The sequence below is a fragment of the Lactuca virosa genome, chromosome 1 (assembly GCF_052849685.1).
Source record: "Lactuca virosa cultivar CGN04683 chromosome 1, Lactuca_virosa_CGN04683_v6, whole genome shotgun sequence".
NCBI classification, from domain to species: domain Eukaryota; kingdom Viridiplantae; phylum Streptophyta; class Magnoliopsida; order Asterales; family Asteraceae; genus Lactuca; species Lactuca virosa.
In genome coordinates this window covers 261,858,582-261,876,215 of record NC_136426.1, presented here as the reverse complement: position 1 = coordinate 261,876,215, position 17,634 = coordinate 261,858,582, and the positions used below count along the sequence as shown (strand labels likewise).

Sequence of the window (17,634 nt, the reverse complement as noted above, 5' to 3'; positions counted from 1 at the left end):
TCCATGCTTATTGCTTTTATGTCTTAAAAGATGCAGAACCTCCTTTGTTTTCGTACGCGAGGCGTGGGACCCACGTGACCGATCGGCTCCGTTCCAAAAATACGAAAACCATCAACCATGAATCGGAGGCTACCCGAGCATAGAAATAGAAAGAAAGAAAAAAAAAAAAAACCGCACGTAAAATCTAAAAAAACGCAAACGGACAACGAAAAAGGGGGGGGGGGGTGCAACACGAGGACTTCCCAGGGGGTCACCCATCCTAGTACTACTCTCGCCCAAGCACGCTTCACTACAGAGTTCTGATGGGATCTGGTGCATTAGTGTTGGTATGATCGCACCCGAAATACTATCCATGCTTATTGCTTCTATGTCTTAAAAGACGCAGAACCTCCTTTGTTTTCGTACGCGAGGCGTGGGACCCACGTGACCGATCGGCTCCGTTCCAAAAATACGAAAACCATCAACCATGAAGCGGTGGCCACCCGAGCATAGAAATAGCAAGAAAGAAAAAAAAACCGCACGAAAAATCTAAAAAAACGCAAACGGGCAACGAAAAAGGGGGGTGCAACACGAGGACTTCCCAGGGGGTCACCGATCCTAGTACTACTCTCGCCCAAGCACGCTTAACTGCGGAGTTCTGATGGGATCCGGTGCATTAGTGCTGGTATGATCGCACCCGAAATACTATCAATGCTTATTGCTTTTATGTCTTAAAAGACGCAGAACCTCCTTTGTTTTCGTACGCGAGGCGTGGGACCCACGTGACCGATCGGCTCCGTTCCAAAAATACGAAAACCATCAACCATGAAGCGGTGGCCACCCGAGCATAGAAATAGCAAGAAAGAAAAAAAAACAAAAAAAAAACCGCACGTAAACAAGAGGACTTCCCAGGGGGTCACCCATCCTAGTACTACTCTCGCCGAAGCACGCTTAACTGCAGAGTTCTGATGGGATCCGGTGCATTAGTGCTGGTATGATCGCACCCGAAATACTATCCATGCTTATTGCTTTTATGTCTTAAAAGACGCAGAACCTCCTTTGTTTTCGTACGCGAGGCGTGGGACCCACGTGACCGATCGGCTCCGTTCCAAAAATACGAAAACCATCAACCATGAATCGGAGGCTACCCGAGCATAGAAATAGAAAGAAAGAAAAAAAAAAAAAAACCGCACGTAAAATCTAAAAAAACGCAAACGGACAACGAAAAAGGGGGGGGGTGCAACACGAGGACTTCCCAGGGGGTCACCCATCCTAGTACTACTCTCGCCCAAGCACGCTTCACTACAGAGTTCTGATGGGATCTGGTGCATTAGTGTTGGTATGATCGCACCCGAAATACTATCCATGCTTATTGCTTCTATGTCTTAAAAGACGCAGAACCTCCTTTGTTTTCGTACGCGAGGCGTGGGACCCACGTGACCGATCGGCTCCGTTCCAAAAATACGAAAACCATCAACCATGAAGCGGTGGCCACCCGAGCATAGAAATAGCAAGAAAGAAAAAAAAACAAAAAAAAAACCGCACGTAAAATCTAAAAAAACGCAAACGGGCAACGAAAAAGGGGGGTGCAACACGAGGACTTCCCAGGGGGTCACCCATCCTTGTACTACTCTCGCCCAGGCACGCTTAACTGCGGAGTTCTGATGGGATCCGGTGCATTAGTGCTGGTATGATCGCACCCGAAATACTATCCATGCTTATTGCTTTTATGTCTTAAAAGACGCAGAACCTTCTTTGTTTTCGTACGTGAGGCGTGGGACCCACGTGACCGATCGGTTCCGTTCAAAAAATACGAAAAGCATCAACCATGAAGCGGAGGCCACCCGAGCATAGAAATAGCAAGAAAGAAAAAAAAAACCGCACGTAAAATCTAAAAAAACGCAAACGGACAACGAAAAAGGGGGGTGCAACACGAGGACTTCCCAGGGGGTCACCCATCCTAGTACTACTCTCGCCCAAGCGCGCTTAACTGCGGAGTTCTGATGGGATCCGGTGCATTAGTGCTGGTATGATCGCACCCGAAATACTATCCATGCTTATTGCTTGTATGTCTTAAAAGACGCAGAACCTCATTTGTTTTCGTACGCGAGGCGTGGGACCCACGTGACCGATCGGCTCCGTTCCAAAAATACGAAGACCATGAACCATGAAACGGAGGCTACCCGAGCATAGAAATAGCAAGAAAGAAAAAAAAACAAAAAAAACCGCACGGAAAATTTAAAAAAACGCAAACGGGCAACGAAAAAGGGGGGTGCAACACGAGGACTTCCCAGGGGGTCACCGATCCTAGTACTACTCTCGCCCAAGCACGCTTAACTGCGGAGTTCTGATGGGATCCGGTGCATTAGTGCTGGTATTATCGCACCCGAAATACTATCCATGCTTATTGCTTTTATGTCTTAAAAGACGCAGAACCTCCTTTGTTTTCGTACGCGAGGCGTGGGACCCACGTGACCGATCAGCTCCATTCCAAAAATACGAAAACCATTAACCATGAAGCGGTGGCCACCCGAGCATCGAAATAGCAAGAAAGAAAAAAAAACAAAAAAAAAAAACCGCACGTAAACACGAGGACTTCCCAGGGGGTCACCCATCCCAGTACTACTCTCGCCCAACCACGCTTAACTGCGGAGTTCTGATGGGATCCGGTGCATTAGTGCTGGTATGATCGCACCCGAAATACTATCCATGCTTATTGCTTTTATGTCTTAAAAGACGCAGAACCTCCTTTGTTTTCGTACGCGAGGCGTCGGACTCACGTGACCGATCGGCTCCGTTCCAAAAATACGAAAACCATCAACCATGAAGCGGTGGCCACCCGAGCATAGAAATAGCAAGAAAGAAAAAAAACAAAAAAAAAAACCGCACGTAAACACGAGGACTTCCCAAGGGGTCACCCATCCTAGTACTACTCTCGCCCAAGTACGCTTAACTGCGGAGTTCTGATGGGATCCGGTGCATTAGTGCTGGTATGATCGCACCCGAAATACTATCCATGCTTATTGCTTTTATGTCTTAAAAGACGCAGAACCTCCTTTGTTTTCGTACGCGAGGCGTGGGACCCACGTGAACGATCGGCTCCGTTTCAAAAATACGAAAACCATCAACCATGAAGCGGAGGCCACCCGAGCATAGAAATAGCAAGAAAGAAAAAAAAAACCGCACGTAAAATCTAAAAAAACGCAAACGGACAATGAAAAAGGGGGTGCAACACGAGGACTTCCCAGGGGGTCACCCATCCTACTACTACTCTCGCCCAAGCACGCTTAACTGCGGAGTTCTGATGGGATCCGGTGCATTAGTGCTGGTATGATCGCACCAGAAATACTATCCATGCTTATTGCTTGTATGTCTTAAAAGACGCAGAACCTCCTTTGTTTTTGTACGCGAGGCGTGGGACCCACGTGACCGATCGGCTCCGTTCCAAAAATACGAAGACCATGAACAATGAAACGGAGGCCACCCGAGCATAGAAATAGCAAGAAAGAAAAAAAAACAAAAAAAAAACCGCACGGAAAATTTAAAAAAACGCAAACGGGCAACGAAAAAGGGGGGTGGAACACGAGGACTTCCCAGGGGGTCACCCATCCTAGTACTACTCTCGCCGAAGCACGCTTAGCTGCAGAGTTCTGATGGGATCCGATGCATTAGTGCTGGTATGATCGCACCCGAAATACTATCCATGCTTATTGCTTTTATGTCTTAAAAGACGCAGAACCTCTTTTGTTTTCGTACGCGAGGCGTGGGACCCACGTGACCGATCGGCTCCGTTCCAAAAATACGAAAACCATCAACCATGAAGCGGAGGCCACCCGAGCATAGAAATAGCAAGAAAGAAAAAAAAAACAAAAAAAAACCGCACGTAAAATCTAAAAAAATGCAAACGGACAACGAAAAAGGGGGGTGCAACACGAGGACTTCCCAGGGGGTCACCCATCCTAGTACTACTCTCGCCCAAGCACGCTTAACTGCGGAGTTCTGATGGGATCCGGTGCATTAATGCTGGTATGATCGCACCCGAAATATTATCCATGCTTATTGCTTTTATGTCTTAAAAGACACAGAACCTCCTTTGTTTTCGTACGCGAAGCGTCGGACTCACGTGACCGATCGGCTCCGTTCCAAAAATACGAAAACCATCAACCATGAAGCGGTGGCCACCCGAGCATAGAAATAGCAAGAAAGAAAAAAAAACAAAAAAAAACCGCACGTAAACACGAGGATTTCCCAGGGGGTCACCCATCCTAGTACTACTCTCGCCCAAGCACACTTAACTGCAGAGTTCTGATGGGATCCGGTGCATTAGTGCTGGTATGATCGCACCCGAAATACAGTCCATGCTTATTGCTTTTATGTCTTAAAAGACGCAGAACCTCCTTTGTTTTCGTACGCGATGCGTGGGACCCACGTGACCGATCGGCTCCGTTCCAAAAATACGAAAACCATCAACCATGAAGCGGTGGCCACCCGAGCATAGAAATAGCATGAAAGAAAAAAAAAACAAAAAAAAACCGCACGTAAAATCTAAAAAAACGAAAACGGGCAACGAAAAAGGGGGGGTGCAACACGAGGACTTCCCAGGGGGTCACCCATCCTAGTACTACTCTCGCCCAAGCACGCTTAACTGCGGAGTTCTGATGGGATCCGGTGCATTAGTGCTGGTATGATCGCACCCGAAATACTATCCATGCTTATTGCTTTTATGTCTTAAAAGACGCAGAACCTCCTTTGTTTTCGTACGCGAGGCGTGGGACCCACGTGACCGATCGGCTCCGTTCCAAAAATACGAAAACCATCAACCATGAAGCGGTGGCCACCCGAGCATAGAAATAGCAAGAAAGAAAACAAAAAAAAACCGCACGTAAAATCTAAAAAAACGCAAACGGGCAACGAAAAAGGGAGGGTGCAACACGAGGACTTCCCAGGGGGTCACCCATCCTAGTACTACTCTCGCCCAAGCACGCTTAACTGCGGAGTTCTGATGGGATCCGGTGCATTAGTGTTGGTATGATCGCACCCAAAATACTATCCATGCTTATTGCTTTTATGTCTTAAAAGACGCAGAACCTCCTTTGTTTTCGTACGCGAGGCGTGGGACCCACGTGACCGATCGGCTCCGTTCCAAAAATACGAAAACCATCAACCATGAAGCGGAGGCCACCCGAGCATAGAAATAGCAAGAAAGAAAAAAAAACCGCACGAAAAATCTAAAAAAACGCAAATGGACAACGAAAAAGTGGGGTGCAACACGAGGACTTCCCAGGGGGTCACCCATCCTAGTACTACTCTCGCCCAAGCACGCTTAACTGCGGAGTTCTGATGGGATCCGGTGCATTAGTGCTGGTATGATCGCACCCAAAATACTATCCATGCTTATTGCTAGTATGTCTTAAAAGACGCAGAACCTCCTTTGTTTTCGTACGCGAGGCGTGGGACCCACGTGACCGATCGGCTCCGTTCCAAAAATACGAAAACCATCAACCATGAAGCGGAGGCCACCCGAGCATAGAAATAGCAAGAAAGAAAAAAAAACAAAAAAAAAACGCACGTAAAATCTAAAAAAACGCAAACGGACAACGAAAAAGGGGGGTGCAACACGAGGACTTCCCAGGGGGTCACCCATCCTAGTACTACTCTCGCCCAAGCACGCTTAACTGCGGAGTTCTGATGGGATCCGGTGCATTAGTGCTGGTATGATCGCACCCAAAATACTATCCATGCTTATTGCTTTTATGTCTTAAAAGACGCAGAACCTCCTTTTGTTTTCGTACGCGAGGCGTGGGACCCACGTGACCGATCGGCTCCGTTCCAAAAATACGAAAACCATCAACCATGAAGCGGAGGCCACCCGAGCATAGAAATAGCAAGAAAGAAAAAAAAACCGCACGTAAAATCTAAAAAAACGCAAACGGACAACGAAAAAGGGGGGTGCAACACGAGGACTTCCCAGGGGGTCACCCATCCTAGTACTACTCTCGCCCAAGCATGCTTAACTGCGGAGTTCTGATGGGATCCGGTGCATTAGTGCTGGTATGATCGCACCCGAAATACTATCCATGCTTATTGCTTGTATGTCTTAAAAGACGCAGAACCTCATTTGTTTTCGTACGCGAGGCGTGGGACCCACGTGACCGATCGGCTCCGTTCCAAAAATACGAAGAGCATGAACCATGAAACGGAGGCCACCCGAGCATAGAAATAGCAAGAAAGAAAAAAAAAACCGCACGTAAAATCTAGAAAAACGCAAACGGGCAACGAAAAAGGGGGGTGGAACACGAGGACTTCCCAGGGGGTCACCCATCCTAGTACTACTCTCGCCGAAGCACGCTTAGCTGCAGAGTTCTGATGGGATCCGATGCATTAGTGCTGGTATGATCGCACCCGAAATACTATCCATGCTTATTGCTTTTATGTCTTAAAAGACGCAGAACCTCTTTTGTTTTCGTACGCGAGGCGTGGGACCCACGTGACCGATCGGCTCCGTTCCAAAAATACGAAAACCATCAACCATGAAGCGGAGGCCACCCGAGCATAGAAATAGCAAGAAAGAAAAAAAAAACAAAAAAAAACCGCACGTAAAATCTAAAAAAATGCAAACGGACAACGAAAAAGGGGGGTGCAACACGAGGACTTCCCAGGGGGTCACCCATCCTAGTACTACTCTCGCCCAAGCACGCTTAACTGCGGAGTTCTGATGGGATCCGGTGCATTAATGCTGGTATGATCGCACCCGAAATATTATCCATGCTTATTGCTTTTATGTCTTAAAAGACACAGAACCTCCTTTGTTTTCGTACGCGAAGCGTCGGACTCACGTGACCGATCGGCTCCGTTCCAAAAATACGAAAACCATCAACCATGAAGCGGTGGCCACCCGAGCATAGAAATAGCAAGAAAGAAAAAAAAACAAAAAAAAACCGCACGTAAACACGAGGATTTCCCAGGGGGTCACCCATCCTAGTACTACTCTCGCCCAAGCACACTTAACTGCAGAGTTCTGATGGGATCCGGTGCATTAGTGCTGGTATGATCGCACCCGAAATACAGTCCATGCTTATTGCTTTTATGTCTTAAAAGACGCAGAACCTCCTTTGTTTTCGTACGCGATGCGTGGGACCCACGTGACCGATCGGCTCCGTTCCAAAAATACGAAAACCATCAACCATGAAGCGGTGGCCACCCGAGCATAGAAATAGCATGAAAGAAAAAAAAAACAAAAAAAAACCGCACGTAAAATCTAAAAAAACGAAAACGGGCAACGAAAAAGGGGGGGTGCAACACGAGGACTTCCCAGGGGGTCACCCATCCTAGTACTACTCTCGCCCAAGCACGCTTAACTGCGGAGTTCTGATGGGATCCGGTGCATTAGTGCTGGTATGATCGCACCCGAAATACTATCCATGCTTATTGCTTTTATGTCTTAAAAGACGCAGAACCTCCTTTGTTTTCGTACGCGAGGCGTGGGACCCACGTGACCGATCGGCTCCGTTCCAAAAATACGAAAACCATCAACCATGAAGCGGTGGCCACCCGAGCATAGAAATAGCAAGAAAGAAAACAAAAAAAAAACCGCACGTAAAATCTAAAAAAACGCAAACGGGCAACGAAAAAGGGAGGGTGCAACACGAGGACTTCCCAGGGGGTCACCCATCCTAGTACTACTCTCGCCCAAGCACGCTTAACTGCGGAGTTCTGATGGGATCCGGTGCATTAGTGTTGGTATGATCGCACCCAAAATACTATCCATGCTTATTGCTTTTATGTCTTAAAAGACGCAGAACCTCCTTTGTTTTCGTACGCGAGGCGTGGGACCCACGTGACCGATCGGCTCCGTTCCAAAAATACGAAAACCATGAACCATGAAGCGGAGGCCACCCGAGCATAGAAATAGCAAGAAAGAAAAAAAAACCGCACGAAAAATCTAAAAAAACGCAAATGGACAACGAAAAAGTGGGGTGCAACACGAGGACTTCCCAGGGGGTCACCCATCCTAGTACTACTCTCGCCCAAGCACGCTTAACTGCGGAGTTCTGATGGGATCCGGTGCATTAGTGCTGGTATGATCGCACCCAAAATACTATCCATGCTTATTGCTAGTATGTCTTAAAAGACGCAGAACCTCCTTTGTTTTCGTACGCGAGGCGTGGGACCCACGTGACCGATCGGCTCCGTTCCAAAAATACGAAAACCATCAACCATGAAGCGGAGGCCACCCGAGCATAGAAATAGCAAGAAAGAAAAAAAAAACAAAAAAAAAACGCACGTAAAATCTAAAAAAACGCAAACGGACAACGAAAAAGGGGGGTGCAACACGAGGACTTCCCAGGGGGTCACCCATCCTAGTACTACTCTCGCCCAAGCACGCTTAACTGCGGAGTTCTGATGGGATCCGGTGCATTAGTGCTGGTATGATCGCACCCAAAATACTATCCATGCTTATTGCTTTTATGTCTTAAAAGACGCAGAACCTCCTTTTGTTTTCGTACGCGAGGCGTGGGACCCACGTGACCGATCGGCTCCGTTCCAAAAATACGAAAACCATCAACCATGAAGCGGAGGCCACCCGAGCATAGAAATAGCAAGAAAGAAAAAAAAACCGCACGTAAAATCTAAAAAAACGCAAACGGACAACGAAAAAGGGGGGTGCAACACGAGGACTTCCCAGGGGGTCACCCATCCTAGTACTACTCTCGCCCAAGCATGCTTAACTGCGGAGTTCTGATGGGATCCGGTGCATTAGTGCTGGTATGATCGCACCCGAAATACTATCCATGCTTATTGCTTGTATGTCTTAAAAGACGCAGAACCTCATTTGTTTTCGTACGCGAGGCGTGGGACCCACGTGACCGATCGGCTCCGTTCCAAAAATACGAAGAGCATGAACCATGAAACGGAGGCCACCCGAGCATAGAAATAGCAAGAAAGAAAAAAAAAACCGCACGTAAAATCTAGAAAAACGCAAACGGGCAACGAAAAAGGGGGGTGCAACACGAGGACTTCCCAGGGGGTCACCGATCCTAGTACTACTCTCGCCCAAGCACGCTTAACTGCGGAGTTCTGATGGGATCCGGTGCATTAGTGCTGGTATGATCGCACCCGAAATACTATCAATGCTTATTGCTTTTATGTCTTAAAAGACGCAGAACCTCCTTTGTTTTCGTACGCGAGGCGTGGGACCCACGTGACCGATCGGCTCCGTTCCAAAAATACGAAAACCATCAACCATGAAGCGGTGGCCACCCGAGCATAGAAATAGCAAGAAAGAAAAAAAAAAACAAAAAAAAACCGCACGTAAAATCTAGAAAAACGCAAACGGGCAACGAAAAAGGGAGGGTGCAACACGAGGACTTCCCAGGGGGTCACCCATCCTAGTACTACTCTCGCCCAAGCACGCTTAACTGCGGAGTTCTGATGGGATCCGGTGCATTAGTGTTGGTATGATCGCACCCAAAATACTATCCATGCTTATTGCTTTTATGTCTTAAAAGACGCAGAACCTCCTTTGTTTTCGTACGCGAGGCGTGGGACCCACGTGACCGATCGGCTCCGTTCCAAAAATACGAAAACCATCAACCATGAAGCGGAGGCCACCCGAGCATAGAAATAGCAAGAAAGAAAAAAAAACCGCACGAAAAATCTAAAAAAACGCAAATGGACAACGAAAAAGTGGGGTGCAACACGAGGACTTCCCAGGGGGTCACCCATCCTAGTACTACTCTCGCCCAAGCACGCTTAACTGCGGAGTTCTGATGGGATCCGGTGCATTAGTGCTGGTATGATCGCACCCAAAATACTATCCATGCTTATTGCTAGTATGTCTTAAAAGACGCAGAACCTCCTTTGTTTTCGTACGCGAGGCGTGGGACCCACGTGACCGATCGGCTCCGTTCCAAAAATACGAAGAGCATGAACCATGAAACGGAGGCCACCCGAGCATAGAAATAGCAAGAAAGAAAAAAAAAACCGCACGTAAAATCTAGAAAAACGCAAACGGGCAACGAAAAAGGGGGGTGCAACACGAGGACTTCCCAGGGGGTCACCGATCCTAGTACTACTCTCGCCCAAGCACGCTTAACTGCGGAGTTCTGATGGGATCCGGTGCATTAGTGCTGGTATGATCGCACCCGAAATACTATCAATGCTTATTGCTTTTATGTCTTAAAAGACGCAGAACCTCCTTTGTTTTCGTACGCGAGGCGTGGGACCCACGTGACCGATCGGCTCCGTTCCAAAAATACGAAAACCATCAACCATGAAGCGGTGGCCACCCGAGCATAGAAATAGCAAGAAAGAAAAAAAAACAAAAAAAAACCGCACGTAAAATCTAAAAAAATGCAAACGGACAACGAAAAAGGGGGGTGCAACACGAGGACTTCCCAGGGGGTCACCCTTCCTAGTACTACTCTCGCCCAAGCACGCTTAACTGCGGAGTTCTGATGGGATCCGGTGCATTAATGCTGGTATGATCGCACCCGAAATACTATCCATGCTTATTGCTTTTATGTCTTAAAAGACACAGAACCTCCTTTGTTTTCGTACGCGAGGCGTCGGACTCACGTGACCGATCGGCTCCGTTCCAAAAATACGAAAACCATCAACCATGAAGCGGTGGCCACCCGAGCATAGAAATAGCAAGAAAGAAAAAAAAACAAAAAAAAAAACCGCACGTAAACACGAGGACTTCCCAGGGGGTCACCCATCCTAGTACTACTCTCGCCCAAGCACGCTTAACTGCGGAGTTCTGATGGGATCCGGTGCATTAGTGCTGGTATGATCGCACCCGAAATACTATCCATGCTTATTGCTTTTATGTCTTAAAAGACGCAGAACCTCCTTTGTTTTCGTACGCGAGGCGTGGGACCCACGTGACCGATCGGCTCCGTTCCAAAAATACGAAAACCATCAACCATGAAGCGGTTGCCACCCGAGCATAGAAATAGCAAGAAAGAAAACAAAAAAAAAACCGCACGTAAAATCTAAAAAAACGCAAACGGGCAACGAAAAAGGGAGGGTGCAACACGAGGACTTCCCAGGGGGTCACCCATCCTAGTACTACTCTCGCCCAAGCACGCTTAACTGCGGAGTTCTGATGGGATCCGGTGCATTAGTGCTGGTATGATCGCACCCAAAATACTATCCATGCTTATTGCTTTTATGTCTTAAAAGACGCAGAACCTCCTTTGTTTTCGTACGCGAGGCGTGGGACCCACGTGACCGATCGGCTCCGTTCCAAAAATACGAAAACCATCAACCATGAAGCGGAGGCCACCCGAGCATAGAAATAGCAAGAAAGAAAAAAAAACCGCACGAAAAATCTAAAAAAACGCAAATGGACAACGAAAAAGTGGGGTGCAACACGAGGACTTCCCAGGGGGTCACCCATCCTAGTACTACTCTCGCCCAAGCACGCTTAACTGCGGAGTTCTGATGGGATCCGGTGCATTAGTGCTGGTATGATCGCACCCAAAATACTATCCATGCTTATTGCTAGTATGTCTTAAAAGACACAGAACCTCCTTTGTTTTCGTACGCGAGGCGTGGGACCCACGTGACCGATCGGCTCCGTTCCAAAAATACGAAAACCATCAACCATGAAGCGGAGGCCACCCGAGCATAGAAATAGCAAGAAAGAAAAAAAAACAAAAAAAAAACGCACGTAAAATCTAAAAAAACGCAAACGGACAACGAAAAAGGGGGGTGCAACACGAGGACTTCCCAGGGGGTCACCCATCCTAGTACTACTCTCGCCCAAGCACGCTTAACTGCGGAGTTCTGATGGGATCCGGTGCATTAGTGCTGGTATGATCGCACCCGAAATACTATCATTGCTTATTGCTTTTATGTCTTAAAAGACGCAGAACCTCCTTTGTTTTCGTACGCGAGGCGTGGGACCCACGTGACCGATCGGCTCCGTTCCAAAAATACGAAAACCATCAACCATGAAGCGATGGCCACCCGAGCATAGAAATAGCAATAAAGAAAAAAAAACAAAAAAAAAACGCACGTAAACAAGAGGACTTCCCAGGGGGTCACCCATCCTAGTACTACTCTCGCCCAAGCACGCTTAACTGCGGAGTTCTGATGGGATCCGGTGCATTAGTGCTGGTATGATCGCACCAGAAATACTATCCATGCTTATTGCTTTTATGTCTTAAAAGACGCAGAACCTCCTTTTGTTTTCGTACGCGAGGCGTGGGACCCACGTGACCGATCGGCTCCGTTCCAAAAATACGAAAACCATCAACCATGAAGTGGAGGCCACCCGAGCATAGAAATAGCAAGAAAGAAAAAAAAACCGCACGTAAAATCTAAAAAAACGCAAACGGACAACGAAAAAGGGGGGTGCAACACGAGGACTTCCCAGGGGGTCACCCATCCTAGTACTACTCTCGCCCAAGCATGCTTAACTGCGGAGTTCTGATGGGATCCGGTGCATTAGTGCTGGTATGATCGCACCCGAAATACTATCCATGCTTATTGCTTGTATGTCTTAAAAGACGCAGAACCTCCTTTGTTTTCGTACGCGAGGCGTGGGACCCACGTGACCGATCGGCTCCGTTCCAAAAATACGAAGAGCATGAACCATGAAACGGAGGCCACCCGAGCATAGAAATAGCAAGAAAGAAAAAAAAAACCGCACGTAAAATCTAGAAAAACGCAAACGGGCAACGAAAAAGGGGGGTGCAACATGAGGACTTCCCAGGGGTCACCGATCCTAGTACTACTCTCGCCCAAGCACGCTTAACTGCGGAGTTCTGATGGGATCCGGTGCATTAGTGCTGGTATGATCGCACCCGAAATACTATCAATGCTTATTGCTTTTATGTCTTAAAAGACGCAGAACCTCCTTTGTTTTCGTACGCGAGGCGTGGGACCCACGTGACCGATCGGCTCCGTTCCAAAAATACGAAAACCATCAACCATGAAGCGGAGGCCACCCGAGCATACAAATAGAAAGAAAGAAAAAAAAACAAAAAAAAAAACGGCACGTAAAATCTAAAAAAACGCAAATGGACAACGAAAAAGGAGGGGTGCAACACGAGGACTTCCTAGGGGGTCACCCATCCTAGTACTACTCTCGCCCAAGCACGCTTAACTACGGAGTTCTGATGGGATCCGGTGCATTAGTGCTGGTATGATCGCACCCGAAATACTATCCATGCTTATTGCTTTTATGTCTTAAAAGACGCAGAACCTCTTTTGTTTCGTACGCGAGGCGTGGGACGCACGTGACCGATCGGCTCCGTTCCAAAAATACGAAAACCATCAACCATGAAGCGGTGGCCACCCGAGCATAGAAATAGAAAGAAAGAAAACAAAAAAAAACCGCACGTAAAATCTAAAAAAACGCAAACGGGCAACGAAAAAGGGAGGGTGCAAGACGAGGACTTCCCACGGGGTCACCCATCCTAGTACTACTCTCGCCCAAGCACGCTTAACTGCGGAGTTCTGATGGGATCCGGTGCATTAGTGCTGGTATGATCGCACCCGAAATACTATCCATGCTTATTGCTTTTATGTCTTAAAAGACGCAGAACCTCCTTTGTTTTCGTACGCGAGGCGTGGGACCCACGTGACCGATCGGCTCCGTTCCAAAAATACGAAAACCATCAACCATGAAGCGGAGGCCACCCGAGCATAGAAATAGCAAGAAAGAAAAAAAAAACCGCACGTAAAATCTAAAAAAACGCAAATGGACAACGAAAAAGTGGGGTGCAAAACGAGGACTTTCCAGGGGGTCACCCATCCTAGTATTACTCTCGCCCAAGCACGCTTAACTGCGGAGTTCTGATGGGATCTGGTGCATTAGTGCTGGTATGATCGCACCCAAAATACTATCCATGCTTATTGCTTGTATGTCTTAAAAGACGCAGAACCTCCTTTGTTTTCGTACGCGAGGCGTGGGACCCACGTGACCGATCGGCTCCGTTCCAAAAATACGAAAACCATCAACCATGAAGCGGAGGCCACCCGAGCATAGAAATAGCAAGAAAGAAAAAAAAAAAACGCACGTTAAATCTAAAAAAACGCAAACGGACAACGAAAAAGGGGGGTGCAACACGAGGACTTCCCAGGGGGTCACCCATCCTAGTACTACTCTCGCCCAAGCACGCTTAACTACGGAGTTCTGATGAGATCCGGTGCATTAGTGCTGGTATGATCGCACCCGAAATACTATCCATGCTTATTGTTTGTATGTCTTAAAAGACGCAGAACCTCCTTTGTTTTCGTACGCGAGGCGTGGGACCCACGTGACCGATCGGCTCCGTTCCAAAAATACGAAGACCATGAACCATGAAACGGAGGCCACCCGAGCATAGAAATAGCAAGAAAGAAAAAAAAAACAAAAAAAACCGCACGTAAAATCTAAAAAAACGCAAACGGGCAACGAAAAAGGGGGGTGCAACACGAGGACTTCCCAGGGGGTCACCGATCCTAGTACTACTCTCGCCCAAGCACGCTTAACTGCGGAGTTCTGATGGGATCCGGTGCATTAGTGCTGGTATGATCGCACCCGAAATACTATCAATGCTTATTGCTTTTATGTCTTAAAAGACGCATAACCTTCTTTGTTTTCGTACGCGAGGCGTGGGACCCACGTGACCGATCGGCTCCGTTCCAAAAATACGAAAACCATCAACCATGAAGCGGTGGCCACCCGAGCATAGAAATAGCAATAAAGAAAAAAAAAAAAAAAAAAACCGCACGTAAACAAGAGGAAGTCCCAGGGGGTCACCCATCCTAGTACTACTCTCGCCCAAGCACACTTAACTGCGGAGTTCTGATGGGATCCGGTGCATTAGTGCTGGTATTATCGCACCCGAAATACTATCCATGCTTATTGCTTTTATGTCTTAAAAGACGCAGAACCTCCTTTGTTTTCGTACGCGAGGCGTGGGACCCACGTGACCGATCGGCTCCGTTCCAAAAATACGAAAACCATCAACCATGAAGCGGAGGCCACCCGAGCATAGAAATAGCAAGAAAGAAAAAAAAAACCGCACGTAAAATCTAAAAAAACGCAAACGGACAACGAAAAAGGGGGGTGCAACACGAGGACTTCCCAGGGGGTCACCCATCCTAGTACTACTCTCGCCCAAACACGCTTAACTGCAGAGTTCTGATGGGATCCGGTGCATTAGTGCTGGTATGATCGCACCCGAAATACTATCCATGCTTATTGCTTGTATGTCTTAAAAGACGCAGAACCTCCTTTGTTTTCGTACGCGAGGCGTGGGACCCACGTGACCGATCGGCTCCGTTCCAAAAATACGAAGAGCATGAACCATGAAACGGAGGCCACCCGAGCATAGAAATAGCAAGAAAGAAAAAAAAACCGCACGTAAAATCTAGAAAAACGCAAACTGGCAACGAAAAAGGGGGGTGCAACACGAGGACTTCCCAGGGGGTCACCGATCCTAGTACTACTCTCGCCCAAGCACGCTTAACTGCGGAGTTCTGATGGGATCCGGTGCATTAGTGCTGGTATGATCGCACCCGAAATACTATCAATGCTTATTGCTTTTATGTCTTAAAAGACGCAGAACCTCCTTTGTTTTCGTACGCGAGGCGTGGGACCCACGTGACCGATCGGCTCCGTTCCAAAAATACGAAAACCATCAACCATGAAGCGGAGGCCACCCGAGCATACAAATAGCAAGAAAGAAAAAAAAAACAAAAAAAAAACCGCACGTAAAATCTAAAAAAACGCAAACGGACAACAAAAAGGGGGGGTGCAACACGAGGACTTCCCAGGGGGTCACCCATCCTAGTACTACTCTCGCCCAAGCACGCTTAACTGCGGAGTTCTGATGGGATCCGGTGCATTAGTGCTGGTATGATCGCACCCAAAATACTATCCATGCTTATTGCTTTTATGTCTTAAAAGACGCAGAACCTCCTTTGTTTTCGTACGCGAGGCGTGGGACGCACGTGACCGATCGGCTCCGTTCCAAAAATACGAAAACCATCAACCATGAAGCGGTGGCCACCCGAGCATAGAAATAGAAAGAAAGAAAACAAAAAAAAAACCGCACGTAAAATCTAAAAAAACGCAAACGGGCAACGAAAAAGGGAGGGTGCAAGACGAGGACTTCCCACGGGGTCACCCATCCTAGTACTACTCTCGCCCAAGCACGCTTAACTGCGGAGTTCTGATGGGATCCGGTGCATTAGTGCTGGTATGATCGCACCCGAAATACTATCCATGCTTATTGCTTTTATGTCTTAAAAGACGCAGAACCTTCTTTGTTTTCGTACGCGAGGCGTGGGACCCACGTGACGGATCGGCTCCGTTCCAAAAATACGAAAACCATCAACCATGAAGCGGAGGCCACCCGAGCATAGAAATAGCAAGAAAGAAAAAAAAACCGCACGTAAAATCTAAAAAACGCAAATGGACAACGAAAAAGTGGGGTGCAAAACGAGGACTTCCCAGGGGGTCACCCATCCTAGTATTACTCTCGTCCAAGCACGCTTAACTGCGGAGTTCTGATGGGATCCGGTGCATTAGTGCTGGTATGATCGCACCCGAAATACTATCCATGCTTACTGCTTGTATGCCTTAAAAGACGCATAACCTCCTTTGTTTTCGTACGCGAGGCGTGGGACCCACGTGACCGATCGGCTCCGTTCCAAAAATACGAAAACCATCAACCATGAAGCGGAGGCCACCCGAGCATAGAAATAGCAAGAAAGAAAAAAAAAAAAACGCACGTTAAATCTAAAAAAACGCAAACGGACAACGAAAAAGGGGGGTGCAACACGAGGACTTCCCAGGGGGTCACCCATCCTAGTACTACTCTCGCCCAAGCACGCTTAACTGCGGAGTTCTGATGAGATCCGGTGCATTAGTGCTGGTATGATCGCACCCGAAATACTATCCATGCTTATTGTTTGTATGTCTTAAAAGACGCAGAACCTCCTTTGTTTTCGTACGCGAGGCGTGGGACCCACGTGACCGATCGGCTCCGTTCCAAAAATACGAAGACCATGAACCATGAAACGGAGGCCACCCGAGCATAGAAATAGCAAGAAAGAAAAAAAAACAAAAAAAAAACCGCACGTAAAATCTAAAAAAACGCAAACGGGCAACGGAAAAGGGGGGTGCAACACGAGGACTTCCCAGGGGGTCACCGATCCTAGTACTACTCTCGCCCAAGCACGCTTAACTGCGGAGTTCTGATGGGATCCGGTGCATTAGTGCTGGTATGATCGCACCCGAAATACTATCAATGCTTATTGCTTTTATGTCTTAAAAGACGCATAACCTCCTTTGTTTTCGTACGCGAGGCGTGGGACCCACGTGACCGATCGGCTCCGTTCCAAAAATACGAAAACCATCAACCATGAAGCGGTGGCCACCCCAGCATAGAAATAGCAATAAAGAAAAAAAAACAAAAAAAAAACCGCACGTAAACAAGAGGACTTCCCAGGGGGTCACCCATCCTAGTACTACTCTCGCCCAAGCACACTTAACTGCGGAGTTCTGATGGGATCCGGTGCATTAGTGCTGGTATTATCGCACCCTAAATACTATCCATGCTTATTGTTTTTATGTCTTAAAAAACGCAGAACCTCCTTTGTTTTCGTACGCGAGGCGTGGGACCCACGTGACCGATCGGCTCCGTTCCA

The 17,634-nt window shown here is 47.6% G+C and overlaps 50 non-coding genes and 2 pseudogenes across 50 annotated transcripts; all 52 read right to left on the bottom strand.

The window, feature by feature from the left end:
- Window positions 1-221: 221 nt before the first annotated feature.
- LOC145146933 (5S ribosomal RNA) lies at window positions 222-340 on the bottom strand. Its single transcript, XR_013727855.1, has one exon. It is a non-coding gene; the product is annotated as a 5S ribosomal RNA (ribosomal RNA).
- Window positions 341-559: 219 nt separating this feature from the next.
- Window positions 560-678, bottom strand: LOC145145732 (5S ribosomal RNA). Its single transcript, XR_013726690.1, has one exon. It is a non-coding gene; the product is annotated as a 5S ribosomal RNA (ribosomal RNA).
- Window positions 679-865: 187 nt separating this feature from the next.
- Window positions 866-985, bottom strand: LOC145151337 (5S ribosomal RNA; annotated as a pseudogene).
- Window positions 986-1,213: 228 nt separating this feature from the next.
- LOC145146931 (5S ribosomal RNA) lies at window positions 1,214-1,332 on the bottom strand. Its single transcript, XR_013727853.1, has one exon. It is a non-coding gene; the product is annotated as a 5S ribosomal RNA (ribosomal RNA).
- Window positions 1,333-1,562: 230 nt separating this feature from the next.
- Window positions 1,563-1,681, bottom strand: LOC145141416 (5S ribosomal RNA). Its single transcript, XR_013722642.1, has one exon. It is a non-coding gene; the product is annotated as a 5S ribosomal RNA (ribosomal RNA).
- A 220-nt stretch (window positions 1,682-1,901) lies between these two features.
- On the bottom strand, window positions 1,902-2,020 carry LOC145135651 (5S ribosomal RNA). The gene has a single exon (XR_013719946.1). It is a non-coding gene; the product is annotated as a 5S ribosomal RNA (ribosomal RNA).
- A 228-nt stretch (window positions 2,021-2,248) lies between these two features.
- LOC145147397 (5S ribosomal RNA) lies at window positions 2,249-2,367 on the bottom strand. The gene has a single exon (XR_013728302.1). It is a non-coding gene; the product is annotated as a 5S ribosomal RNA (ribosomal RNA).
- Window positions 2,368-2,556: 189 nt separating this feature from the next.
- LOC145151028 (5S ribosomal RNA) lies at window positions 2,557-2,676 on the bottom strand. The gene has a single exon (XR_013731826.1). It is a non-coding gene; the product is annotated as a 5S ribosomal RNA (ribosomal RNA).
- Window positions 2,677-2,863: 187 nt separating this feature from the next.
- Window positions 2,864-2,983, bottom strand: LOC145150870 (5S ribosomal RNA). Its single transcript, XR_013731681.1, has one exon. It is a non-coding gene; the product is annotated as a 5S ribosomal RNA (ribosomal RNA).
- Window positions 2,984-3,202: 219 nt separating this feature from the next.
- On the bottom strand, window positions 3,203-3,321 carry LOC145144688 (5S ribosomal RNA). Its single transcript, XR_013725694.1, has one exon. It is a non-coding gene; the product is annotated as a 5S ribosomal RNA (ribosomal RNA).
- Window positions 3,322-3,551: 230 nt separating this feature from the next.
- Window positions 3,552-3,670, bottom strand: LOC145150798 (5S ribosomal RNA). The gene has a single exon (XR_013731610.1). It is a non-coding gene; the product is annotated as a 5S ribosomal RNA (ribosomal RNA).
- A 230-nt stretch (window positions 3,671-3,900) lies between these two features.
- On the bottom strand, window positions 3,901-4,019 carry LOC145154270 (5S ribosomal RNA). The gene has a single exon (XR_013734749.1). It is a non-coding gene; the product is annotated as a 5S ribosomal RNA (ribosomal RNA).
- A 186-nt stretch (window positions 4,020-4,205) lies between these two features.
- LOC145150912 (5S ribosomal RNA) lies at window positions 4,206-4,325 on the bottom strand. The gene has a single exon (XR_013731718.1). It is a non-coding gene; the product is annotated as a 5S ribosomal RNA (ribosomal RNA).
- A 231-nt stretch (window positions 4,326-4,556) lies between these two features.
- LOC145155278 (5S ribosomal RNA) lies at window positions 4,557-4,675 on the bottom strand. The gene has a single exon (XR_013735727.1). It is a non-coding gene; the product is annotated as a 5S ribosomal RNA (ribosomal RNA).
- Window positions 4,676-4,900: 225 nt separating this feature from the next.
- On the bottom strand, window positions 4,901-5,019 carry LOC145144033 (5S ribosomal RNA). Its single transcript, XR_013725054.1, has one exon. It is a non-coding gene; the product is annotated as a 5S ribosomal RNA (ribosomal RNA).
- Window positions 5,020-5,238: 219 nt separating this feature from the next.
- Window positions 5,239-5,357, bottom strand: LOC145155266 (5S ribosomal RNA). The gene has a single exon (XR_013735715.1). It is a non-coding gene; the product is annotated as a 5S ribosomal RNA (ribosomal RNA).
- Window positions 5,358-5,586: 229 nt separating this feature from the next.
- Window positions 5,587-5,705, bottom strand: LOC145155255 (5S ribosomal RNA). The gene has a single exon (XR_013735704.1). It is a non-coding gene; the product is annotated as a 5S ribosomal RNA (ribosomal RNA).
- Window positions 5,706-5,925: 220 nt separating this feature from the next.
- On the bottom strand, window positions 5,926-6,044 carry LOC145136062 (5S ribosomal RNA). Its single transcript, XR_013720200.1, has one exon. It is a non-coding gene; the product is annotated as a 5S ribosomal RNA (ribosomal RNA).
- A 220-nt stretch (window positions 6,045-6,264) lies between these two features.
- Window positions 6,265-6,383, bottom strand: LOC145150797 (5S ribosomal RNA). The gene has a single exon (XR_013731609.1). It is a non-coding gene; the product is annotated as a 5S ribosomal RNA (ribosomal RNA).
- Window positions 6,384-6,613: 230 nt separating this feature from the next.
- On the bottom strand, window positions 6,614-6,732 carry LOC145154269 (5S ribosomal RNA). The gene has a single exon (XR_013734748.1). It is a non-coding gene; the product is annotated as a 5S ribosomal RNA (ribosomal RNA).
- A 186-nt stretch (window positions 6,733-6,918) lies between these two features.
- Window positions 6,919-7,038, bottom strand: LOC145150911 (5S ribosomal RNA). Its single transcript, XR_013731717.1, has one exon. It is a non-coding gene; the product is annotated as a 5S ribosomal RNA (ribosomal RNA).
- Window positions 7,039-7,269: 231 nt separating this feature from the next.
- LOC145155242 (5S ribosomal RNA) lies at window positions 7,270-7,388 on the bottom strand. The gene has a single exon (XR_013735692.1). It is a non-coding gene; the product is annotated as a 5S ribosomal RNA (ribosomal RNA).
- A 226-nt stretch (window positions 7,389-7,614) lies between these two features.
- LOC145144032 (5S ribosomal RNA) lies at window positions 7,615-7,733 on the bottom strand. The gene has a single exon (XR_013725053.1). It is a non-coding gene; the product is annotated as a 5S ribosomal RNA (ribosomal RNA).
- A 219-nt stretch (window positions 7,734-7,952) lies between these two features.
- On the bottom strand, window positions 7,953-8,071 carry LOC145155230 (5S ribosomal RNA). The gene has a single exon (XR_013735681.1). It is a non-coding gene; the product is annotated as a 5S ribosomal RNA (ribosomal RNA).
- A 230-nt stretch (window positions 8,072-8,301) lies between these two features.
- On the bottom strand, window positions 8,302-8,420 carry LOC145155218 (5S ribosomal RNA). The gene has a single exon (XR_013735670.1). It is a non-coding gene; the product is annotated as a 5S ribosomal RNA (ribosomal RNA).
- Window positions 8,421-8,640: 220 nt separating this feature from the next.
- Window positions 8,641-8,759, bottom strand: LOC145136054 (5S ribosomal RNA). Its single transcript, XR_013720197.1, has one exon. It is a non-coding gene; the product is annotated as a 5S ribosomal RNA (ribosomal RNA).
- Window positions 8,760-8,979: 220 nt separating this feature from the next.
- Window positions 8,980-9,098, bottom strand: LOC145145731 (5S ribosomal RNA). The gene has a single exon (XR_013726689.1). It is a non-coding gene; the product is annotated as a 5S ribosomal RNA (ribosomal RNA).
- Window positions 9,099-9,330: 232 nt separating this feature from the next.
- LOC145144031 (5S ribosomal RNA) lies at window positions 9,331-9,449 on the bottom strand. The gene has a single exon (XR_013725052.1). It is a non-coding gene; the product is annotated as a 5S ribosomal RNA (ribosomal RNA).
- Window positions 9,450-9,668: 219 nt separating this feature from the next.
- On the bottom strand, window positions 9,669-9,787 carry LOC145155207 (5S ribosomal RNA). The gene has a single exon (XR_013735659.1). It is a non-coding gene; the product is annotated as a 5S ribosomal RNA (ribosomal RNA).
- A 220-nt stretch (window positions 9,788-10,007) lies between these two features.
- On the bottom strand, window positions 10,008-10,126 carry LOC145145730 (5S ribosomal RNA). The gene has a single exon (XR_013726688.1). It is a non-coding gene; the product is annotated as a 5S ribosomal RNA (ribosomal RNA).
- Window positions 10,127-10,355: 229 nt separating this feature from the next.
- Window positions 10,356-10,474, bottom strand: LOC145141314 (5S ribosomal RNA). The gene has a single exon (XR_013722597.1). It is a non-coding gene; the product is annotated as a 5S ribosomal RNA (ribosomal RNA).
- Window positions 10,475-10,662: 188 nt separating this feature from the next.
- LOC145150139 (5S ribosomal RNA) lies at window positions 10,663-10,782 on the bottom strand. Its single transcript, XR_013730964.1, has one exon. It is a non-coding gene; the product is annotated as a 5S ribosomal RNA (ribosomal RNA).
- A 226-nt stretch (window positions 10,783-11,008) lies between these two features.
- Window positions 11,009-11,127, bottom strand: LOC145152602 (5S ribosomal RNA). Its single transcript, XR_013733133.1, has one exon. It is a non-coding gene; the product is annotated as a 5S ribosomal RNA (ribosomal RNA).
- Window positions 11,128-11,346: 219 nt separating this feature from the next.
- LOC145155195 (5S ribosomal RNA) lies at window positions 11,347-11,465 on the bottom strand. Its single transcript, XR_013735648.1, has one exon. It is a non-coding gene; the product is annotated as a 5S ribosomal RNA (ribosomal RNA).
- A 229-nt stretch (window positions 11,466-11,694) lies between these two features.
- LOC145155183 (5S ribosomal RNA) lies at window positions 11,695-11,813 on the bottom strand. Its single transcript, XR_013735637.1, has one exon. It is a non-coding gene; the product is annotated as a 5S ribosomal RNA (ribosomal RNA).
- Window positions 11,814-11,999: 186 nt separating this feature from the next.
- On the bottom strand, window positions 12,000-12,119 carry LOC145151166 (5S ribosomal RNA). The gene has a single exon (XR_013731935.1). It is a non-coding gene; the product is annotated as a 5S ribosomal RNA (ribosomal RNA).
- A 220-nt stretch (window positions 12,120-12,339) lies between these two features.
- On the bottom strand, window positions 12,340-12,458 carry LOC145136046 (5S ribosomal RNA). The gene has a single exon (XR_013720193.1). It is a non-coding gene; the product is annotated as a 5S ribosomal RNA (ribosomal RNA).
- Window positions 12,459-12,678: 220 nt separating this feature from the next.
- On the bottom strand, window positions 12,679-12,796 carry LOC145150082 (5S ribosomal RNA). The gene has a single exon (XR_013730911.1). It is a non-coding gene; the product is annotated as a 5S ribosomal RNA (ribosomal RNA).
- Window positions 12,797-13,028: 232 nt separating this feature from the next.
- On the bottom strand, window positions 13,029-13,147 carry LOC145154993 (5S ribosomal RNA). The gene has a single exon (XR_013735456.1). It is a non-coding gene; the product is annotated as a 5S ribosomal RNA (ribosomal RNA).
- Window positions 13,148-13,371: 224 nt separating this feature from the next.
- On the bottom strand, window positions 13,372-13,490 carry LOC145141914 (5S ribosomal RNA). Its single transcript, XR_013723012.1, has one exon. It is a non-coding gene; the product is annotated as a 5S ribosomal RNA (ribosomal RNA).
- A 220-nt stretch (window positions 13,491-13,710) lies between these two features.
- On the bottom strand, window positions 13,711-13,829 carry LOC145149555 (5S ribosomal RNA). The gene has a single exon (XR_013730411.1). It is a non-coding gene; the product is annotated as a 5S ribosomal RNA (ribosomal RNA).
- Window positions 13,830-14,050: 221 nt separating this feature from the next.
- On the bottom strand, window positions 14,051-14,169 carry LOC145154497 (5S ribosomal RNA). The gene has a single exon (XR_013734968.1). It is a non-coding gene; the product is annotated as a 5S ribosomal RNA (ribosomal RNA).
- Window positions 14,170-14,398: 229 nt separating this feature from the next.
- Window positions 14,399-14,517, bottom strand: LOC145145729 (5S ribosomal RNA). The gene has a single exon (XR_013726687.1). It is a non-coding gene; the product is annotated as a 5S ribosomal RNA (ribosomal RNA).
- Window positions 14,518-14,703: 186 nt separating this feature from the next.
- LOC145151374 (5S ribosomal RNA) lies at window positions 14,704-14,823 on the bottom strand (annotated as a pseudogene).
- Window positions 14,824-15,043: 220 nt separating this feature from the next.
- LOC145144412 (5S ribosomal RNA) lies at window positions 15,044-15,162 on the bottom strand. Its single transcript, XR_013725420.1, has one exon. It is a non-coding gene; the product is annotated as a 5S ribosomal RNA (ribosomal RNA).
- A 219-nt stretch (window positions 15,163-15,381) lies between these two features.
- On the bottom strand, window positions 15,382-15,500 carry LOC145145728 (5S ribosomal RNA). The gene has a single exon (XR_013726686.1). It is a non-coding gene; the product is annotated as a 5S ribosomal RNA (ribosomal RNA).
- A 231-nt stretch (window positions 15,501-15,731) lies between these two features.
- On the bottom strand, window positions 15,732-15,850 carry LOC145155172 (5S ribosomal RNA). The gene has a single exon (XR_013735626.1). It is a non-coding gene; the product is annotated as a 5S ribosomal RNA (ribosomal RNA).
- A 226-nt stretch (window positions 15,851-16,076) lies between these two features.
- Window positions 16,077-16,195, bottom strand: LOC145141908 (5S ribosomal RNA). The gene has a single exon (XR_013723003.1). It is a non-coding gene; the product is annotated as a 5S ribosomal RNA (ribosomal RNA).
- Window positions 16,196-16,413: 218 nt separating this feature from the next.
- Window positions 16,414-16,532, bottom strand: LOC145147316 (5S ribosomal RNA). The gene has a single exon (XR_013728223.1). It is a non-coding gene; the product is annotated as a 5S ribosomal RNA (ribosomal RNA).
- A 222-nt stretch (window positions 16,533-16,754) lies between these two features.
- LOC145154344 (5S ribosomal RNA) lies at window positions 16,755-16,873 on the bottom strand. Its single transcript, XR_013734819.1, has one exon. It is a non-coding gene; the product is annotated as a 5S ribosomal RNA (ribosomal RNA).
- A 230-nt stretch (window positions 16,874-17,103) lies between these two features.
- Window positions 17,104-17,222, bottom strand: LOC145145726 (5S ribosomal RNA). The gene has a single exon (XR_013726684.1). It is a non-coding gene; the product is annotated as a 5S ribosomal RNA (ribosomal RNA).
- Window positions 17,223-17,409: 187 nt separating this feature from the next.
- On the bottom strand, window positions 17,410-17,529 carry LOC145151221 (5S ribosomal RNA). Its single transcript, XR_013731983.1, has one exon. It is a non-coding gene; the product is annotated as a 5S ribosomal RNA (ribosomal RNA).
- Between the last annotated feature and the right edge of the window lie 105 nt (window positions 17,530-17,634).